Source organism: Chaetodon trifascialis, chromosome 23, assembly GCF_039877785.1.
Source record: "Chaetodon trifascialis isolate fChaTrf1 chromosome 23, fChaTrf1.hap1, whole genome shotgun sequence".
NCBI classification, from domain to species: domain Eukaryota; kingdom Metazoa; phylum Chordata; class Actinopteri; order Chaetodontiformes; family Chaetodontidae; genus Chaetodon; species Chaetodon trifascialis.
The window spans coordinates 3139648-3159875 of NC_092078.1; the positions used below are offsets into that span (position 1 = coordinate 3139648).

General features: G+C 46.4%; 1 protein-coding gene across 1 annotated transcript in view; it reads right to left on the reverse strand.

The window, feature by feature from the left end:
* Window positions 1-6596, reverse strand: part of stk26 (serine/threonine protein kinase 26) — a 378991-nt gene extending 372395 nt beyond the window's left edge. Inside the window, exon 1 of the mRNA XM_070993415.1 lies at window positions 6592-6596. The gene's annotated coding sequence lies outside the window, so the exon portion shown is untranslated. The remainder of the gene's footprint in view (window positions 1-6591) is intronic.
* Between the last annotated feature and the right edge of the window lie 13632 nt (window positions 6597-20228).

Genomic DNA, 20228 nt, shown 5'->3' on the forward strand with positions numbered 1-20228 from the left:
TTGGACAGAAGGAGTTGGTTTCACACACACACACACACACTCTTGTCCTGCGAGTGTGACCGATGATTGAAGCGAATGTCTGACTCGCCCATCTCTCTCTGACTCCGCCATTGTGAGATCAAGATCTTTAACAAAGACATAGCTGTTCTTTGAGTTTCCCTCCTCTTCCCCCCGTTTCAGTTTGGATAGCAAACGCAGTGTCAGCACACACACACACACACACACACACACACACACACACACACACACACACACACACACACACACACACACACACACACATTTCAGACAGCTGTATAAACGAGGTTGAGGTGTGTCCGAGTATTCTGCGGCCGTCATGGCGGAGTGTGTCACCGAGGGGAGAGGTTAAGAAAACTACGCGTCTGACTGCAACCTACCGGGGAAGAGCAGAAGAGAAAATACGTGAAGAAATGAGTGCGAGAACTAAACATGATTTATTTTTAATTTTTAAAACTATTATAATATGCTGTTACGTCTGAGGGTTGGAGCACAGGGGCCCTCTACGAGAGGGGCCGGGGGCCGGCTCTGCTGAGGAGGCTCGGAGGCGTCAACATCTGCAGCACGATGCTGCAGATGTTCTACAAGTCTGGGACGGGCGGCGAGAAAGGCCAGCTCAGTGATTGGTGGAGCTGAGATGGTGACGGAGAACAGGATGCTTCTTCGCATCCTGACCCTCCCTCATCACCACCACATGCTGGATGAGAAGAACGTCTTCAGCCGGAGACCGCCGAGGTGTCCCACCACAGCTGCTGCCGGTGTCCATCAGCTTGTCCCCGCTCTGTCACAGGATGGACTTCAGTGGACAGAGAGGACACTGAGGACTCTGTAACTTCTTGTGTCCATGCACAAGCTGATCAGGTGATCGCTATCTAAACGGTTCATGATTGGTCAGATTTTCTGTCAGTGATGACTTTAATAAGCTCCTACTTTAGTCCTGAAACCAAGAAAAAGGTAATGAAGTCCCCACAACATGATCAATCCACGATACCTGATCACCATCCATACCTCTCACACACTCACTCACACACACACACACACATGCACACACACACTCACACACACATGCACACACACACACACACACACACACACACACACACACACACACACACACACACACACACACTCACTCAGAAGCCACCCAGGTCGGCCTTTTTTGTAAAGAAAAAATCAACAGAACAGGATTTTTCCATTTAAAAATTTATGGACGACTGTCGGTCACATATATCACTGCATGTGTGTGTGTGTGTGTGTGTGTGTGTGTGTGTGTGTGTGTGTGTGTGTGTGTGTGTGTGTGTGTTCTGAGAGTGTATATCATACAGGCAGAACGGAAGCAGAGCGAGAAAGATGGATCGAGGGAGGGATTTTGTGTGTGTGTGTGTGTGTGTGTGTGTGTGTGTGTGTGTGTGTTGGGGGTCAGTGAACACAGTGATCCTGAAAAGTGCTGAACTATAAATGTTCGACAGCATTTACTGTTTGCTCTTTTCCTCCCTCTCCTTCTCTCCTCCCTCACGTCTTTTTTGTCTTTTTTGCTTCACTCGTCTTTTTCTTTCCTCCTCTTCTTCCCCCCCTTCATCTCTTTTCACCCCCCCTCCTCCTTCAGCTGCTTCTGTTTTTCTTCTCTCATCGCTGTTTACTCTGCATGCAACCATGTTCAGAGTGTGTGTGTGTTGTATATGCATGTGCGTGATCAGTTATGTGTGTGTAATGCTGGTGGTGGACATGTGTGTGTAGGTGTGTTTTATAGCGAGGGCGATAGCGTGTGTGTGTCCAAACACACGCCTTATCGTTCCCATCAAGCAACTCCGTGACCTCTCTCACACACTTAGATCTTCAAACAGGCCTCACACACTGTTTTCACCCTCATGATGTCGCCGCTGCTCAGATGCTATCTCGCTATCTCTCTCTCTCTGCGAAGAACAGCTCAAGTGTTTTGCTGTGCAGGTGTGTTTAGCGTGTTGTGATCGCCTGTAGTTTGTCTTCTGTTCGTACTTTTATACTGTATGTGTAGCACAGTTAGCACATGACGTCACATCGCAGAAGAATGGCCGAGCCGAGTCGGATAATAGTGGAGGTGGTGAAACTTTAGCTAGCTGTGGCCCTTTCAGGTGCTAAACAGTCGCATTGCGTTTGTTATCTAAAGACCACAGCGAGGTTTTTCACCGTTAAAGAGAAGTGAAATGTGTTTGGTCCGATGAACTGTGTGTTTTACATCATTCCTGTTCCCAGGTGCAAAATACGGGAGGAGGGAATGTGAATTCATCCCAACAGCAGCTGCACCTGATTTATCGCCGCAGACGAACCGCCGCTGCAGAGGAAATTGCGTCTGAAATTTGTCATCTTAGAAAAGGAGACGTAAAGCCTGCGCTGTGCTCTGTACTTCCTCACATGCAGCCTTCGTCTGCAGGATAACAAGATGCCTGCAGGTTCAAAGCTGAAGCTGCACTTCATGCAAAGCGAGTGAGGTGCAGCTGGACTCATTGTCACCTTCAGTCTTTGCGCGCTGACATCTCGCTAACTGAAAAACTGCAGTGATGCTAAAGTCCACAGCCATGCTAACGGCTCTGTCAGCTGGATGCTAATGTTAGCACGCTAAAATGCTCACATGCCGATCTTTAGCAGGCATGCTGCTAGTCCTGGCAACATAGTAGTTTAGCTTGTTAGCATGCTAACTTTTACTTATCAGTACTAAACACTGAGGCTGATGGGAATGTCAGCAGTTTAGGGAGCTTTGGATTATAAATCAAAGTATTTTAGAGTATAACGAGGCTGTTTTCAGACCCTTGTGATGCATCTGAAAGTAGTATTTTCAGTGACTTATGGCAGTTTGTCTGTGTGTAACAGGCAGCAGCAGGAAGTCAGTAGTGGTTCATGTGTCATGTGTGTATGTGGTCCCTGTGGCTCAGGGGCCCCCTCACGTCTGTGGGGGACGACAAAGACAGTCTGAAATCCTACACATGGTGGTTTTAAGATATGACAGTTCGGTATCTTAATGTGCAAAAAAATGATCAAAACCACTTTATGTCATCGCAGCATCTTCATTACATCATCTGAAAATAATAAAGCCATATCAGCTTTTATTACGTTTGTGGTTTAAAGGAAAGTATTGGAACATGTCATGCTGCGTCTGTGTGTGTCTGATGGGACGTAAGGCCATCACACACACACACACTCCTCCCTGTGGAGTGTCTGAGGCTGCTTCTGTTCAGAGTGCAAAGGTCGCGCAGAGTGAACAGAGATCTCAGCCTCTGATGCACGCGAACGACCGATGGAAAACACAGGAGACCGGCTGTGAGCGCATCTGATGACAAAGGTATAAGTGTGTGAAAGCCGTTGTCCTGTAATCGAATTCTTTGGACTTGGTAGTGAGTTACAGTTCATGGAGTAACTGGAATGTGGAGGTGATGTATTGCCCTATCTCACAAGTGCAGACGTAATTTTCAGTTTCAGTATTCAAATGGTTTATGAAGAGATTCCAGCAAAGCATGCAGGAACATATTTCATTATTGTTAGATCGTATCTTTTCCATTGCCTAAATGCTGTTTCAGATGCCTTTCCATAGAATCCTTGTAATTATGTGGCAGATATTGGCAAGAAAAGCGTTGAAGTGGAAGTTTAAATTCAAAGATACTGTATTAAATATCGGCCGTTGGCGGCGTCGGGCCAAAACCATCAGTATCGGCCTTCAAAATCCCACAAGAGATCTGCTGAGACAGAGAGAGTAACTGATCTGTGTCTCATTCCAGGTATTAGCCATGCCTGAGGCCAGAGGGAATCCTCAGCCAGCTGCTGTGGTTTTGGATCAGGCTATATCCTGGAATAGAATACAGTGATACTGGCTGTGACGAAGCCCAGACAGATTTACTTTGAGGGCAGAAAACTATTCTTGTCTTCAAACTACCCGCATCCAGCCACTGTTTCAACCAACATTTCAACCAACATTTTTGTGATTTTATCACCCGCAGGCGAAGTTTCACCATCATATGTTTGGTGGTTGGTGGTAATTTCCTCCGTTTTCTTACGCTGACCTGCAATCAGACGTCTTTTGTGCACTTTGTCTTCATTGGAACCAAAGATGGACAGACCAAAAATAAAAAATAAAAAAAATCTGAGAAAAAGAGAGACAAATCAGAGGGAATCCTCAGCCAGCCGTTGTGGTTTTTGGACCAGGCTATATCCTGGAACACAATACAGGAACATTAGCTGTTACAGAACCCAGACAGCCTTATAGTGAGGGCTGGAAAACAAACCGTTTTGCCTGCAGGCCAGAATAGTGTCTGCATCCCAAAATGTAACAGCAGAAGATGAAACCTTGGAAATAATCATCGGTGGAGATAAGAAATCAAGAACTGATTGCTGATTGTAATTTCCTTTTTCCAGTTGGCCTACTGTTCGAACGGGCCTGACCTGTGCTTTTATTCCAGGTATTAATCAGCATCAGACCCCAAGATGGAGTCATGATCTTTACTCAGTTTATATCCTGGACGACAGGGCAGAAACTTTACCCCTGACACAGCCCAGAGAGCCTCATGCTGAGTGCAGGAAAATACATTAAAATTCATTTCAGTGTATCTCCGTGAAATATTCACTTCTAGAAGGTTGCTGACGTAAAGACTGCCTGCAGGGAAAGTTGGGAAATAAGTGAGCTAACATTAGCTAGAAAGTACTACTCTGCCACAGTAGCTCTATTTTCTCTGTACCTCTATAATCTTTATAATTTCATTTATATCATGCGTTTTTTTGTGCTGGACCAACCGTCTGGAGCAATAAGGGGTTCATTGTCTTGCCCAGCTGGGGATTGAACCCCGGACAACCAGCTAGCTCTTGGGCCACGGTCTCCCCCATTGTCTGCAAAGCAGTCCTCCTCAGCAGAGCAGTTTGTCCTCTGACAGAGTTCAGTAAAAGAGCTGCTTTAGTTTCCTCCACCTCGGACTCTCCAGCTCTCTTTTGCCTTGAAGGTCATCTGTCTGATGTCAAAGTCGACATTTTCATCAGTAATACCAGCCAAGGAGTTTCGGACATTAAGACCTCAAGTTGGCAGATGGGTGTGAAGCAATTTGTCCGCTAAAGGTATAAAAGCAATATATACATACAGTCCATTTACCAATGTCGGGAGTTACAAACAGAGAATGTAGAGTCAAGTGCTTATCAACCCCGATGGCAAAATTCTGTTTTTAGAAAGCTAATTTCTTTTTATCCTCTTTCAGTTCGTCGCATCTTGTCTTTGAGTCGTACTGGAAATCTCTGACTCACAGTAGAAGCACAACGTTGACATAAATGAGCAACAACGAAGTAAAAATATAGATACAAAAACTGAAATACAGCAGCAGTTCAGGCTTTGGCGTGTTGTACAAAATCATCAGCTAGCTGCATTAGTTTCCAGTAGCCAGTGCAGTCGCTAAGCACCTTCAGGAGCAGCAAAGTGTAATAGAAATAATGTGTGATGTACCCTTTGTGCCCCCCTCAAACCCGCTGATGGATCTGCGTGGTGACTGATGGTAATTCCACATCTCCCTCAGGCCGCCGCTCAGCGCTCAGCTCCTCAGCTAGAAAACGTCAGAACAAAGCGTCTGCGAGTTACAGATGTGTATTTAATTCCAGGTATTAGTCCGAGCTGACACTTGAGGGATCGACCGCTGCGGTTTTGGATCGGGTTAAATCCTGGAATACAATACATCAATATTAGCTGCGACGCAGCCCAAAAAGCTGCATGGTTGAAAGGTAAGATAATTCGATTTGACCACTGGCTCGGAGCTGAGATAGCTGAGCTGCTGTCGCCATTTGTGATTCGCAGAGTGAATAAAACACAGTGTTCGAGACGGAGGGAGAGGATTTCAGGAAAAAGCTGTTTGTCTCCGTCTTTGTTTTCCTGTCCTGTATTTTTTCTTTTTTAAAGGATCATAGTTATTTTTACAGGTTAGAGATTCTCTGTCTCTCAGTATATTCACGCCTTCAGTTTCTCCACCGTAAGCCTTATTTTTCTGTGTTCGGCCGGTTGTTTTTCTCTTTTTCCACCCGTATCTTCCTCATATTTGGCCCTCCTCAGTCTCTCTACATACTCATCGTCATCTCCATCACTTCATCTTCGTCTTGTGTTTCTCTTTCTCCTCTCTGTTCATTGGTCCGTCTGGCTCTCCACCCTTCTTCCTCTCATTATCTCCGTCCTTTCTCTCTCTCCGGCCTTCTGCTTCCTTGCTGGTTTCTTCCTGTCTCATCTGTCCTCCTTATTCTGCGAATGAAAGCACAAAATACGTCATTCATCAAAGCGTCTTCTGATCTGACGTCCCTGTTGGCGGAGCGGCATCATTTCTGGGCGCCGTCCAAATCCATTACAAACCCCTGTTCAGAAATCTAAATGTTTTGTCATCTGACAAGGCTTTTGCTGAGGTTTGGTCGGGCTTCGACACAGAAATGACTTGGTTACGGTCAGGAAATGATCGTTGTTTGTGTTAAAATAAGTGTTTGTTAAAGGTTGGGTCACGATGATTGACCGTCGGTTGGAAACGGGAAGCAAACAGTGAGCTCATCGTGAAGACCTGACATATTGTTGACACATCCAACCGGGCCGACCTTCTCTTTCTGCAAGCTCTGTGGCTCCACAACGATGTCGCAGCGCTTCGTCGCAGAGTCAAGAGTCGCGACTGCGAGAGCACTTCCTCCTGTGAGCGTGAACGCGTCGTCATTGGGTGTTTGCCGACGCGAGCGATGCTGTAGCTTCTCTCGGGAGGACAGACGCTGGCTGAAGTGACCAAGCTTTCCATGTCAGTGTGTTGACCGCCATGATGTCACTGCGCTGTTTTATGATTAATGGCTTGTTGAACCGTAAGCTACCGAACCCGACAACGCTAATATCTACACACAACTGTTAATGAAATGTGTGTGTGCGTGTGTTCGCACAGAGGGAAGCTCCTTTTTCTATAGGATGACATCACTTTGTTTTGGATGTCGGTACACTCAGTGACCGTTGCTAAGGTCATCTGCTGTGTGTGTGTGTGTGTGTGTGTGTGTGTGTGTGTGTGTGTGTGTGTGTGTGTGTGTGTGTGTGTGTGTGTGTGTGTGTGTGTGAGGCAGACGGAGGGATAAACAGAGCTGCATCACCAGTTTGTTCAATTGTGCAAACGTATTAGTAATAAAGCAGAATGTGATCATTTGCTGATCCTCTCTGACATAAACTGACCTGAAAACAGCTCTAAGTCAGTACATTTAATGTTTCTCCTCATCGGGTTCATGGATTTTTGTAAATATCTGATGCAGCAACACGTTTCACAGACTGAAAATGTGGAACGCTCCACAAACACCTGTTTGGATCGTTCCACAGGTAAACAGGCTCACTGGTAACAGGTGAGAGCATCATGGTTGGGTATGAAAGGGGCGTCCTGGAAAGGCTCAGTCGCTCACAGAGGATGGAGAGAGTTCACCGTGTTGTGAACACATGAAGGATGAAGGAGATGAACACATGAGCTCAGGAACACTTCAGAAAACTGTTCTCAGTGAACACAGTTTGATTATTGATGATTGATCCTGGTTTTCTTCACGTTTTGCCGACTTGTTCTCGTGCCCAGAGCGTCTGATGCTTTGTCATGTGTCAGCGTCTCAAATGCACAAGGTGACCTTCAGCGTCTGTTTCTGTTTTCCTTTCTTCTCCTCTGGTTTCTCTTTTTCCACTTGAATTGTGCGTTTATGAAGTCTTTGGCAGCCTGGGGATAAGCTAGCTCATCGAAGACACAGCGAGGACTCTTTGAGGTCAACAACTAGAGGGGTTTTGTTCTGAAGTGGACGTGTTTAGTCTAGACCAGCACAGAGAGTGGAAGCAGCGCAGAAACAGCCTTGATGATGTGCCTTTTGGGGCTGATCTGATTATATTTTATTGTTTCTTTACTGCGTGTCCTCTGCAAAACAAGACAAGACCGTCCAACACCTTAAACTGTCCTGATTTACACCATCAACAGCTGAAAGGAGCAAACGATTTTTCCATGATATCTGTATGTCTGTGTGTGTGTGTGTCTGTGTGCGTGTGTGTGTGTGTGCGTATGGGATGTGGGTTATCTTTGCTAAATGTCGTAGTTGAGTGTCAGTGTGATAAAACATCTCTTAGCACAGCGATGAGACTTATAGCACATGGTCAACGTGGCTAATCCATCTCTCTCTCACATACGCTCAAACACACACACACACACACACACACACACACACACACACACACACACACACACACACACACACACACACACAGAGGGCCTGAAACTGTCATATTTTTCACACATACTTACATTTTACACACGGAAAACCCACTCACACAATGGCCTGATGTGCGCACACAGCTGGCTGCTTGTCGCCTAAACACACTTCGCATCGTGCAGGACGCACAGTTAAACGCTCACATGTGCACACCCACTTGCAGACCGCAGAATGATAATTTGAAAAATACAAAACCAGAAAAATCTTCTCTGCAAGGGATTGACTTTTTTTTCTATCTTTAATCCTCGTCCTTTCATTTTTCATTTCGTTGCCATTTTCTCAGCAGTTGTAATTAAAAACACCTGGATCGACTTCTCCCTCCATCTCTCTTCTGTCCTCCGTCCTTTCTTTCTGCCCTCTCTCCCACATCGAAACGAGCTCTGGGCCCTACTACGCCTCTCTCAAAGCCTCTGAGCACCATCGTTTTTGAAACGATGGTTCTAAGAAAAGAGACAGCCGATGAACTACTGATTGATTAATACTGTAAAATGTCCGCAGTGGTTAGCGGCTGTGGGGGTACTTACCCAACATGCGGATGAAATCCACTGCAAACCACAGGGCATGATGCGCACGCTGGCCTTCGATTGGCTCGTTTCGTTGCTGCAACACAAGACACATGAACAAATAGGATGTGGTTCCATCCTTTGGAGCGCAAGTGAAAGAGGCGAGGCGAGTTCGGGCAGCAAGTGTGTGCGCTTACAGAAGAACGAGACCTCTGATGCACCTGGCCATCGCCTGACCGCTGGGCCATCATGTCGCCATCACCGAGCTTCTGTAGTATTTGCAGAGTGTCCACCACCTCTGGCTCTTGTTGGCGATTCTTCCACCTCATGAGCATCTTGAAATAGTAAGACGGAGAGGAATTACTGCCTCCCGATTGCAGCCATGACTCCTCCTGGTCTCTGACAAAGCCAGTGTAAGCAGAATAAAACTCTTCAGCCCCAGTTTTTAACTGTTCACCTGACAATCTAAGCATCTAGAGGAAGAAAAATCATACTTTTTATTATCACATCACACATCATGTTACACACTGCGTGCTTCATGCTTCCTGTGAAATTAATTCCTCCGCATTTGACCCATCCTGGTCGTCCTTCCTCCGCGGCAGACCAGGAGCGGTGGGCAGCCAGCTGACATCCGACAGCGGCGCCCAGGGACCCGTCTCTCTTTGTCACCATTGGTCAGGTGCATGTTTTTAGTGGCGGTATTTTTATGGAGGTGAACACGGGGAGAACATGCAAACTCCACACAGAAAGGCCCTTTTTTCCTCGAGCAGCAGGCACTGAAGGCATGGACACGCCACCAGCGCCCATAGCGGCATTCGAGCTGGGGACCTTCTAGCTGTTAGGCGACAGTGTTGCCACAGAACCACCAAAGTGCCTACTACTAGCAGATCACATGTGAAACTTGTCATGATGTTTCTGTTTTCCTCCTGTTTTTCAGACCAGTGTCCCTTGGAAACATGTCCACCAGACCCTTCCTGCAGTGCAGCAGGTAATGTACCGTTTACTGTGTGTAGTAAAAGCGTGGGTGCTGAGGTTGGGGTTGTGAGTGGCTGTGGAGCAAATCTGCCTTCAACCCAAGAGACTGGAGTCCAGTCCTGTTACAGACCTGCACTTACTTTACACTGATTGTAAGAGTGGTGAAGGTTGATCTTCCCCAACCTTCACCACGTGGTTAAGTTGCCTCCCCCAAACCATACCTTAGCAATCGCTTACGTGCCTAAATTTGTACTGTGGTACTTGCATTTCATGTGTTCAGGTTAGGTCAAGTCCGGAGGATCAGGTGAACAGCGAAGCATTTTAGCCCAAACTTAAAGCCAGGTTCCAGTTGAGGGACCTCAAGGCTCATGAAATTAGATTCACTTTTGGGTTTTACAAGTCAAACTGGACCACTTGGTTGTCTTGGAGGGTTGAACTGAACTCCCTGAAGACTTTGAGACATTTACACTGAAAGAAATGCTGATTCAAGCTGCCGGTAATCATTCCCAGGTCATCGTTGTTCCATGACTGCATGAATGACCTTCGCAGCGTTACAGTAGAATCTAAATTTGCATGATGTTAATATACACTGACTCATATCTGGTAAACGGTTATATAACGTTGCATTGTGTTATTTAGCATCTGGTAACCTTTGGCTGTCCTTCTGAGTCAAGTGGGGAATCCAAATCACCGGAGGCGAGGATGGAAAGTGTGTTTTGTATCACAAATGCAGCGGGAACAACCTTGTTTACTTCTGAGTTCCCATTAAAAGTCGACCTTTTAGGTGCGTGACAAAAGGTCTTCTCGGGACGCCCCAGCACACACGAAGCGTCCAGCGATTGTTTTCGCAATGCGTCAGAGCACACGATGCTCCCATTCTCGGTGTGTGTTTTCCAGTCAGTGACAAATGGGTTTCTGATTGAATTCATCAACATGGCATCTGGGTGAAAGATGATGAGATGGAGGGAAGGAGACAGAGAAGGACGGAGAGGAGGGAAGGCAGAGGAAGGGGGAGTCCGGTCTCCGGAGGACTGGGATGTTGAACGGCTAAAGATGGACGCAGACAAGGACAGAAAAGAGTGACAAAGACGAGGAGACTCGAGCTTCTGATTTACAATCCCATAATTAATCACTTATGTTAGGATCCCCTTAATGAAACGCCGCTGTCGAATCGACGGTGGTGCGATCAAACTATTGACCTCCGTTTGACTCGCTTGTGTGTTTGTGCAGCTTTTTGGTTTCCAAGTGTTTGCAAGGAAATGAAAGCTCCTGTTTTCGCTGTACCATGTCGCAACTGTTTTGCAACTGGCTTCAGGGTTTGGTTGAGGAAAAGATTACCTCATGTGTCGAATATGCATCCAGTAGTTTAGCGTTCTATGCCTTTCAACATGATTTAAAGTTGGTCAATTCAGAGTTCAAAGTGGCTTTGTTTGCTTAATTACATAGAATAAGATGAGCTTTTGATGCCCAGGGGATTTTGGGTCAAAGAATGCAGATGGAGTTCAAAGAGACGTGGCTTGAAAGAAGATGACGAGTTAATTGCATATAAATTAAAAGTTCATTAAGAACAGCACACATGGAGGCTGATGCAAATTCTAACAATCGTGTTTACTGCGGGGTTTTATTGCGCTCATGAAAGAGGCATTTTTAGGGCCTTCGTTTGCAGCCACGTTTACCGTCCTGCTCTTTAATATTCCGGACATTTGACTGTTTGATCACCAACCTGTGCAGATATCATTACTGTTGCATATTGGTTTCATTCACAAACCAAGCACAGCCCAGTCGGCCGGGTGCTCGACAGTGATAGGCTGAGTGTCAGTGCTCAACGCTCGGGCTCTTTGCGGCAAACCGAGGTCGACAACTCTTTAGTTTCTGAAGTATGCTGGCTGGATAAATAGCTTGATAAGTCTCTCATTATAGACCTTCCGCTGGGGGAGTTCTTGTTCCTCTTTGTATGATGTGGAAAAATTTAGTGCTGATGTGGCCTCGCAGGCCTCATGTCGCGTCCAGCACCACCCAACAAGTGTGAGCATATTTATGTATCTGTGTGTGTGATGGTGTGTTAATTAGAGGTTAGGAGAGGACTCGAGAAAAAAACCTACCAACCAATAAAAAGAATTGAGCTTATTGGGTCAAACTGGCCGAGTCATCACCAGACTGAGGACATAAATTTGGTGCCATCTATTCTTAACAGAAAATAAGTTGGGGTATCAAAGTGAAGAAACTATCCTCAGTCTAGTTTTCCTTTTTAAATGGGTCATTTTGATGCGTTTGGGCTTAAAAGAAGGAGATTTAGACTTTGGAACATTTTGGAGTTTTGGTCGTCGAAAAAGTCAAAAGGCAGCACAGATGGAAAATCCCAAATTAATTCAATAGAGAGGATCTGATAGGCGTGTTTACGTGCTCCTCGTTAAAATAACTTCCACAATCAAGCAAAGAAAAACACAAAGCGTGCCGTAAAGGCCAGACATGAAAAGCTGCAGCGTTTGCTGGCTTCAGCTCGACTGGAGGGACTTCATACTAAGCTACTGTGTCAGGGGCTGCGTCTGCCCCGAGGCACCTGCTTTTGATAGTCCATTATTTACACAACTTGTTCCTTCGACGCTGAAGTTACTTACAGTTTGTGCTGCAGAAGCTTTAAACCATGCATGAGTGTGTTTGTGTGTGTGTGTGTGTGTGTGTGTGGAGAAAGCGAGGGAAACTCCCGCTGTCACCAGGTTCAAACCAAGGTGAAAGAAATTATCAAGAGAAAGTGCGCCTTAAATCGATCAGGAGTTTCCAAACCGCTTTGCTGTGCGTCTAGATGGCGGCTGTACACCGAGCTGTGGGCATGGCCTGCGGGAAGAGTGAAAACAGTCATCAATCAAAAACACGTATCATTTTACTGTGAACACAAACCTGATTAGTCTGTCGCAGCCAGACGCTTTCGGCACGCTTCGCGGATGTGCCTGCCTGACGTGGCTCTGCCACCCGGGTGGGATTGTTCCCTGAGAAAGTACAGACAGCGACGGCCATTCGCTCCAAAGTACCCAGTGTCAGGATGCATGATGAGCCGACGGAGCTCTTATTCCTGCATCCTTTTGCTGTACTGCATTAAGACAAGTTAACATACTGTGGTACAGTTCGTGTGGTACTTCCCATTCAAGGAGTCGTTAAAGAAGGGAGCGAGGAGTGACCACGATGGAAAATGACAACCTGTTCGTCTTCAAGCAGGAGCCTCGTTTCTCTCAACAGAAACAGAAGGAAGAAGTTCATTTCACTGCACGCTGCCATTTACTTCACAGGATGTAGACAAGTCTGACTGACCCGTCGCTTTGCTAACAACGCCCTCCACCACAGACATAGGCTGTAGTGTTGCTGATCCTTTGTCCCGCGACAGTGAACGATCTATTGGCTTTTAATATACGGGCTCTGTTCGGGTGCAGGGAGGCAGCAGGGTTTGTGGGAAAAGCGGTCAAATCTGTTCATTGAGACAAATGGACTTAAAAACTCAGAGTGGATCGAATGCACTCACGTCCTCTCGTAACACAAATTCACACTGAGACACACTTGACTCCTGGACGGAGGACTCTCCCTCCGTCACGCACTGATTGTTGGATCTGCAGAGCACAGTGGAAGCATTGTTACCCTCAGTGAATTTATCATCTTGTTTGGCTCGAAGGCCAGCAGGAGAGAGGCTGAGCTGTTCCCTCCTGATACTCTGCTGCTGCTAAATGTTAGCATATACAGCGTGTGTGTGTGTGTGTGTGTGTGTGTGTGTGTGTGTGTGTGTGTGTGTGTGTGTGTGTGTGTTACTCTTCATGTTGTGGGTACTTGCCAGCCTTATGGGGACAAAACACAAGATCCCATAATGTAAATCATTAGATTTTAGGGTGAAGTCTTGGGTCAAGGTCAGGGTCAGATCTCCAGGAAATGCATCTAAGTCTAAGCAGTGTCTCCTAAAGTGATGGAAACATGGTGTGTGTGTGTGTGTGTGTGTGTGTGTTTAGCATGTGTGTATTCTGCTCTCTTTCTCATGTGAACTGAGGGTAAATATGTCTACTTTCTCACTGTTTCCATCACCTGCTCGACGCAGATATATAGGCCCCGTGAGCGATTTCAAAATAAAAGCCTCTCCCGTTCAAGATGGAAACTGCATGTTGGCGAAAGTTCCCGCTTTCATCTACAGATTAAAGCGAAGAGCTGGGGGTTTTACACTTCAGGGAGATTACAGCAGACATATTTTACAGACCTCTCCGACATTTCCAAAGCCACACTGGATTTGTCTCGCAGTGGAGCATTCGTTGGGTCGATCACGCTACGACCACAAATGGATTTCTATCTATATTAAGGCTATAATTTCTTCTCCATTCTCCGCGGCGCTCGGAGTAAGATGTCCAGCATGTGCATCCCTGCTCAGACTCTTCATCACCAGGCGCACTGTTTGTTTAGGAAAGCACAGCGACCGTTTTGCTTCTTTCATGATGTTTGCCTGTGATTGATACAACAGTCTGTCCTCTGCTTCAAAGCACTTTTCCATATAAATCAGGCAGAAGATCGTCGCGTTGATGAGGAGTTTTGTTTCAGAAATGACTCTTTCTAATTGGAAGCATTGAAATCTTCATGGAAATGTTTCGACCGAAGCATATTCTCTGTCTTTTAAGTCTTCTTGATCACATTTCCATGTGTTTCGTTCGATTTCTCTCTCTAAATGTCTCACCTTTGATTCTTCTTCATGGGCGTCTCTTCACTCAATCTCCTTCTTTTCACCAAATTAGCGGCACAGCGGATTTAATTTCCTCGTCTTCCTGGAGGTTTGGAGATGTAGCGGCTAGTTGCTAAGCTACTGAAACTGGCAAGCTAACAGCTAATATGCTGGCCAGCTGAAAACATGCTAACACTACCTCACAATAGCTTCCTGAGCCTCTTTGTCTTTTACCAGCTATTTTGTTTTAGGGATTGTCTTCATGTTGACGCCTGGTATCATTTAGCTTGTCCCCATTGTCCTCATTGAGATCAGATCTCTGTCCTCCAAAGCAAATCCTGAGCGTGAGTAATTTGAGGTGTCGGCAAATCAAAGCCAGACTCCCATTAAAAATCTGAGCTTTGTGAATTGTTGTGAATTGAGTCGTTGAGGAAACTTTAGAAACTTTGTGAAATGCTAAATGTCAAAGGCAAATTATTGATTATTTGTCCTCTTTGGCAAATGTAACACATGCCGTTATTCCTTCCTTTGTATGAAAAGTATCGTGTCAGGTTGTGCCGTGGACGTAAACGTAACATGTAACAAACATGTCAATCAGCTGGTTTCATTTTAAATGCACAGTTTCTTTCCTTTTTCTCTTCCTTTGTACTCTATGGCCATCATGCTGTCAAGCGTCTCGTTCTCTGTCTCCGCAGACGTCTCTCCCTTTCTTTCTCGGTCCATAATGCTTTAAACTTTTTCTCCTCTCTCACGCTGTGATTTCTAAAAGGCTCCTTTGTGGATGTTTGTTGACATTTTAACTGTATCAGTGATGTTAATTTGCCGTTGGACACAAACCGAATGTCCACCCAAGCTTAAGCCTGGCCTGCAAGAGGCTTACAGCAGCGTGTGTGCGTTCATAGGCAAACACACATGTGTAGCTGTGTGTGTGTGTGTGTAAGTGTGTGCCTGCCTGCATGTGTGTGTTTACGTGTGTGTTTTTCAGGGTAGTTAGGATAATTGGGAATGGGCTCAGAATGCCAGTCTAGGAAAATAGCCGGGAACGTCTCGGCTCCTGTGTGTGTGTGTGTGTGTGTGTGTGTGTGTGTGTGTGTGTGTGTGTGTGTGTGAGAGAGAGAGAGGGTCGGTTTTCCGGACAGGGAGCTGGAAGCTTTCAGGTGGAGGGGATTGAATATCGGAATGCTGATTGGAGGGTGGTGTGTGTGTGTGTGTGTGTGTGTGTGTGTGTGTGTGTGTGTGTGTGTGTGTGTGTGTGGAGACAGAGGATAATTAGCTTAATGGTCAAATGGCTCTGCTAAATCCTGTTAGTATCCCTGTGAAAATAGCTAAATTGAAGGACGCACACACACACACACACACACACACACACACACACACACACACACACACACACACACACACACGGGCTGGGATGCTGTCTACTGTCTAAATAACAGAATACTGTTTCCATTGAAAAATAAAAAACATCATGAGGAAGAAGCCCGTGGCGTCAACATTTCCAGTGGACGTTTAGTCTTCATCGTAATCACCATCATCCTCATCCGCCCTCTCATTGATCGTGCCCTTGATTTACCTGCCTGATTTTAACATGGACACCTGTGTTCGTCCACAAGACGAGCCCTCCTTTCTCCATTCCAGCCTCAGCGTTCAGTCTTCTTCTGTTTGCTGAACTAAAGCTCTGATCTGATGCCCTGCGAGCTCCTCGGTCGTCCCCGCGTCTGTTTATCCGTCTCAGCCTTTCTTTCTCTTTGGCTGCCTCTGCTTTGTTCGTTATGGGCCTCTGTTCTGACAAATGTGTCATCAGACTCCTTAAACATTTAACACACTTCCCCCTGAGCCTCACACACACAGCGCTGTGCTGAACACCCCCCTCCCTCCTCGCGCTCATCTTGTAATAATTAGCCTAAATTGGAAACTTGCGTCGTCAGGGTTTGTTCTATCTCGCAGCTTCCAGCTTTCAGGTCATACCCTCGTTGACACTTTCATTTTCTCCGCCTCTGTCCTTTTGTTGTTCTGTCATTTCATTAACTTTCATTTCCAGCGCGCTTTATTGGCATGAAGAACAATAGTGCCCAGATCAAATTCTGCTCCGTCTACAAATTGTAAACAGATTCGGTTAGAAGCCGTGACGTTACCAACAACCAGCGATTCAGTAATGTCACACTCCGGGACCGGCGAAACAACACATTCAGTTTTAAACTGACATGTCGCCCAAACTTACAGACTGTAAAAGTGTGAATCACAGGTGTTAATGTGTTTGATCAGTCGCTCTCACCTTTTAATGTTTGTCCTTTACGCCGATGCACGAAGCAACGCGAGCAACACCTCTGGAAGACGTCGGTGAACTGACATTCTGCAGACCTCGAAGCATCCCAAGCCGCTCCAAATCCGTCCAAGTCCCCGTAATTATTCCGTCAAATGTCTTTCCACTGTTATTTTCTGCATAATTTCTCTCATTCTAAATGATCTTGAAAACATTTTGCTGCGTGTCATGCGATGCTCGGCCTCGAATCTTCTTGAGGTGTCTGCAGACTTGGCCTCGGTTGGCCCCGACCAGCCTCTACTGTTTGCGTAGTAGACATCCAAATCTCCATGGATACAGGTCTCTAAATTACAGTGTAGTTACGCTGCACTACTGTTATAATCTGTGAAATGACAGTCAGACCCTGGTTCATCCTCCGTGTCTTGCCTTCGAATCCTGGCTTTGCAAGTAGCCTGCAGGAAAAGACGGAAAGTTCCAAAACCGACGTGATGCATGCAGCTTGCAGTTGGTCTTACGCAGACTCTGGAGGCTCTGACATTGATTGGACACATGGCAACCGGTTGCTAGATATCAAACATGCTGTAGAGCGTCTCCGAGGGGCCAACTCGCCGGCTGGTTCCACATAAGTCACGTCAGTGACAGGGATGCGCAACCATTCAAAGGAAACTGGAAAGGAGCCACTGGATCTGGTCGGCAAAAAGTTGGCACCTGTTAAAAGCGCCTCGTCTGAAGGCACCTCAAGAGTGACGGATCACACTGGCATTTCGTCTGTCGAGCGCTGGAGCTCGCCTCTGGAGAAACATTTGGTTAAAAATTCAGTCAACGCCTGGAGCTGGTTTGACATAGATGGACTGGGTGAGACCTAACGCGCAGTCAGACTTCAGATAGGCAGTAAGGTTCATCAGCGGCTGAAGCCACATTTAGCACCCAAAGCTGCAGTTCCCCTCAGCTCTGCAGAGCCTTTTAGTCTGACTTCACTCCCATCAGTCCTGTTTCCAGCTGCAGCAGGAAGCTCTTCAGCAAAGAAAGCTCGAAAAATGTTAGCCTCAACAGAGCTAAGCTAGCATTCATCAGGTGGTCAGAAGGTTTGACAGCTAAAGTGTTCGCCAACTTTACATGATGATAATATGTCCGGTGTTTTCAGCTTGTCCCACTGTGACCACAAGCAGTCATTTCTTACTCTTTGTGTCTGATAGACTTTAGTCAGCCTCCATTTTTGTGGAACTGTATTCAGACGAGTCCCAGAGCAAAGCTAAGACTGGCTCAATGCCATAGACCAGATCTACTTTATCTTCGTGGAGCAGCTCCTGACAGGTAATCGTTCACTCTGACGCTTTCTAGCACCAAGAACTCAATTTCTGCCTTGATTCCTGCAGAAACACCAGCTCATAACAACACAGATATCAGTTGTAGGCCTCTGCTGAGGTCTAAACCCCAGTTTCCTGCATGGACGTCAGACATGACACTTTCCACCTCGCTTCATGAGAGGTCAGAGCGCTTTCCAAGCATCCACTGAACGTTGAATCATCCGATATGGACGTTGCTTTTTGGAGGCGCTCGGCTGATGAATCATCGTTTTGAGGTTGCCTTCAGGTGACCGTAATGCAAATTGTTTCCACAGAACGTTGAACTGTCGCCACCTTTACGGCGTGAAGATGCACGTGGACTGACGGTATCTCTGCAGGCCGCGGTCGCTGCAGCAGCTCCGAGCCGACACACGCTTCTGCTTTCCTGCTTGTTCGTGTGGATCGAGTGGATAGAAACACAATCTTTCTCTCTGTCTTTTCTTCCCGTTCTGTCTTTGATTGCGCCTTTGATTATTGTGGAAAGCTTGGAGAGGTCACACAAACACACACGCGCACACACACACACGCACACACACACGGGTCTCTGGGGAAGGGACCACAGTCTTGTTTGTCTCTGCGAGGGGACGGGGAAGCGAACTGGAACGCACATTGTTTTCAAACCAGGCGCTCCCCGCAAATATCTCCCCCTCAGAGCTCAATGGGAGGGAGAGGATGTATTTTAGGGGTGATGTGTGTGTGTGTGTGTGTGTGTGTGTGTGTGTGTGTGTGTGTGTGTGTGTGTGTGTGTGTTTCGGTCATGTCGGTGTGTTTTCCAACAGCAGAAACCAAAGCACAGCTGAGCCTGGGATCCCTCATTATGGTCTCCTCTTCCTCTTCACTTTCTCTCACTCTGTTTTCGCCTCTTTTTTCAGGCCTCCTCTTGCCTTTCTCTCTTTTTTCACCTTTAACTCTCCTAATTCTTCACTTTAACTCTCTGCTGACGACACTTTCATGCACCGAAGGAGCTCAAAGGTCAGCGATGAAGTGATTCCACACGTTAGGGCTTCCTCCATTTGTGGGCCTCTCGTGGTTCAGGCTGATGGTGGAAATCCACCTGTGAGAGTTCGTCCCTGTTGACCTCCATCATACTGTGTCTTTCTTACTGTCTTATCTAAAACCGTTTTCTCTCCCCACCTCCTCATGTTGCTTTCCTCTTCTTCGCCATTTCCTTGTCATCCGATATTTCCTCTTTCTCATTCTTTTGGTTCTTCTTCTCTTTCTGACCTCGCCGTCTCGCTCCATTTCCCTCTTTGACTCTGTATTTACTCCTTCCCAAACGTCATCACTCTCTCCCCTCGCGTCCGCAGTGTGTCATCACCAGGACTCCAGCTGAAGCGATGGACCAATCGCAGAGCAGCTTCTCCCCCGTACACACCGCTAATTTGCATAACTGGTCAGTCGGCAAAAATAGCGATGAGTTTTGGGAGAACACACTCCCTGATGGATGTGTGTAGAAATCCGCCATGTGCATTTAGTTTACACTCTGTTTAGTGTGTGTGTGTGCGTGTGTGTGTGTGTCTCACTCTGTGTGTGTGTGTGTTATACTTTTGCCCAAACCTCTTTGTGTCTGTGTGTGTGCATGCATACCTGTACACATGTGTGCCAGTCTTCACATCGGCGTGCTCTACTGTGATTTTCCATGTATTTACTGTACGTGTGTGTGTGTGTGTGTGTGTGTGTGTGTGTGTGTGTGTGTGTGTGTGTTAGTCATTCGCCAGCTTTCCAGCATCTTAAGCCAGTCTCTCGTGGCATCAGATGAACTTCAGCAGAGGTCTGGGAGACAAACCAACATCCCACTTACTACACTAAAGACCATCATACCCGTTCTGCCCTCCAGCCAATAATATGACAACAATAATATTTTACCCCGTCGCCTCCTCCTTCAACAATACGCAGAGAAGCTCTGGGATTTTAGGTTTTTAGGGCCAGGCGGGGAGTCTTCTGCTTGTCAGTGACAGTAGGAATAAGAATCACGAGATTTAAAAGGTTGGCAGATATTTGCTGGAGCCGAGTTGTTACGTGGCATTTTGAGACGAGCGCTGGGGAGAATCTGGAGTCTGCAGTCTTTTATTTTCCTTTTGTGTGTTTTATTTATTAGTTTTTTTATCAATTTACTTACAGTGCTGGACGCCGGCGCTGCTGCTCAGAGCAGTTGCAGTTGATCATCTGCTGCGTGGTTCCAGTGTAGTTTTAAGTTA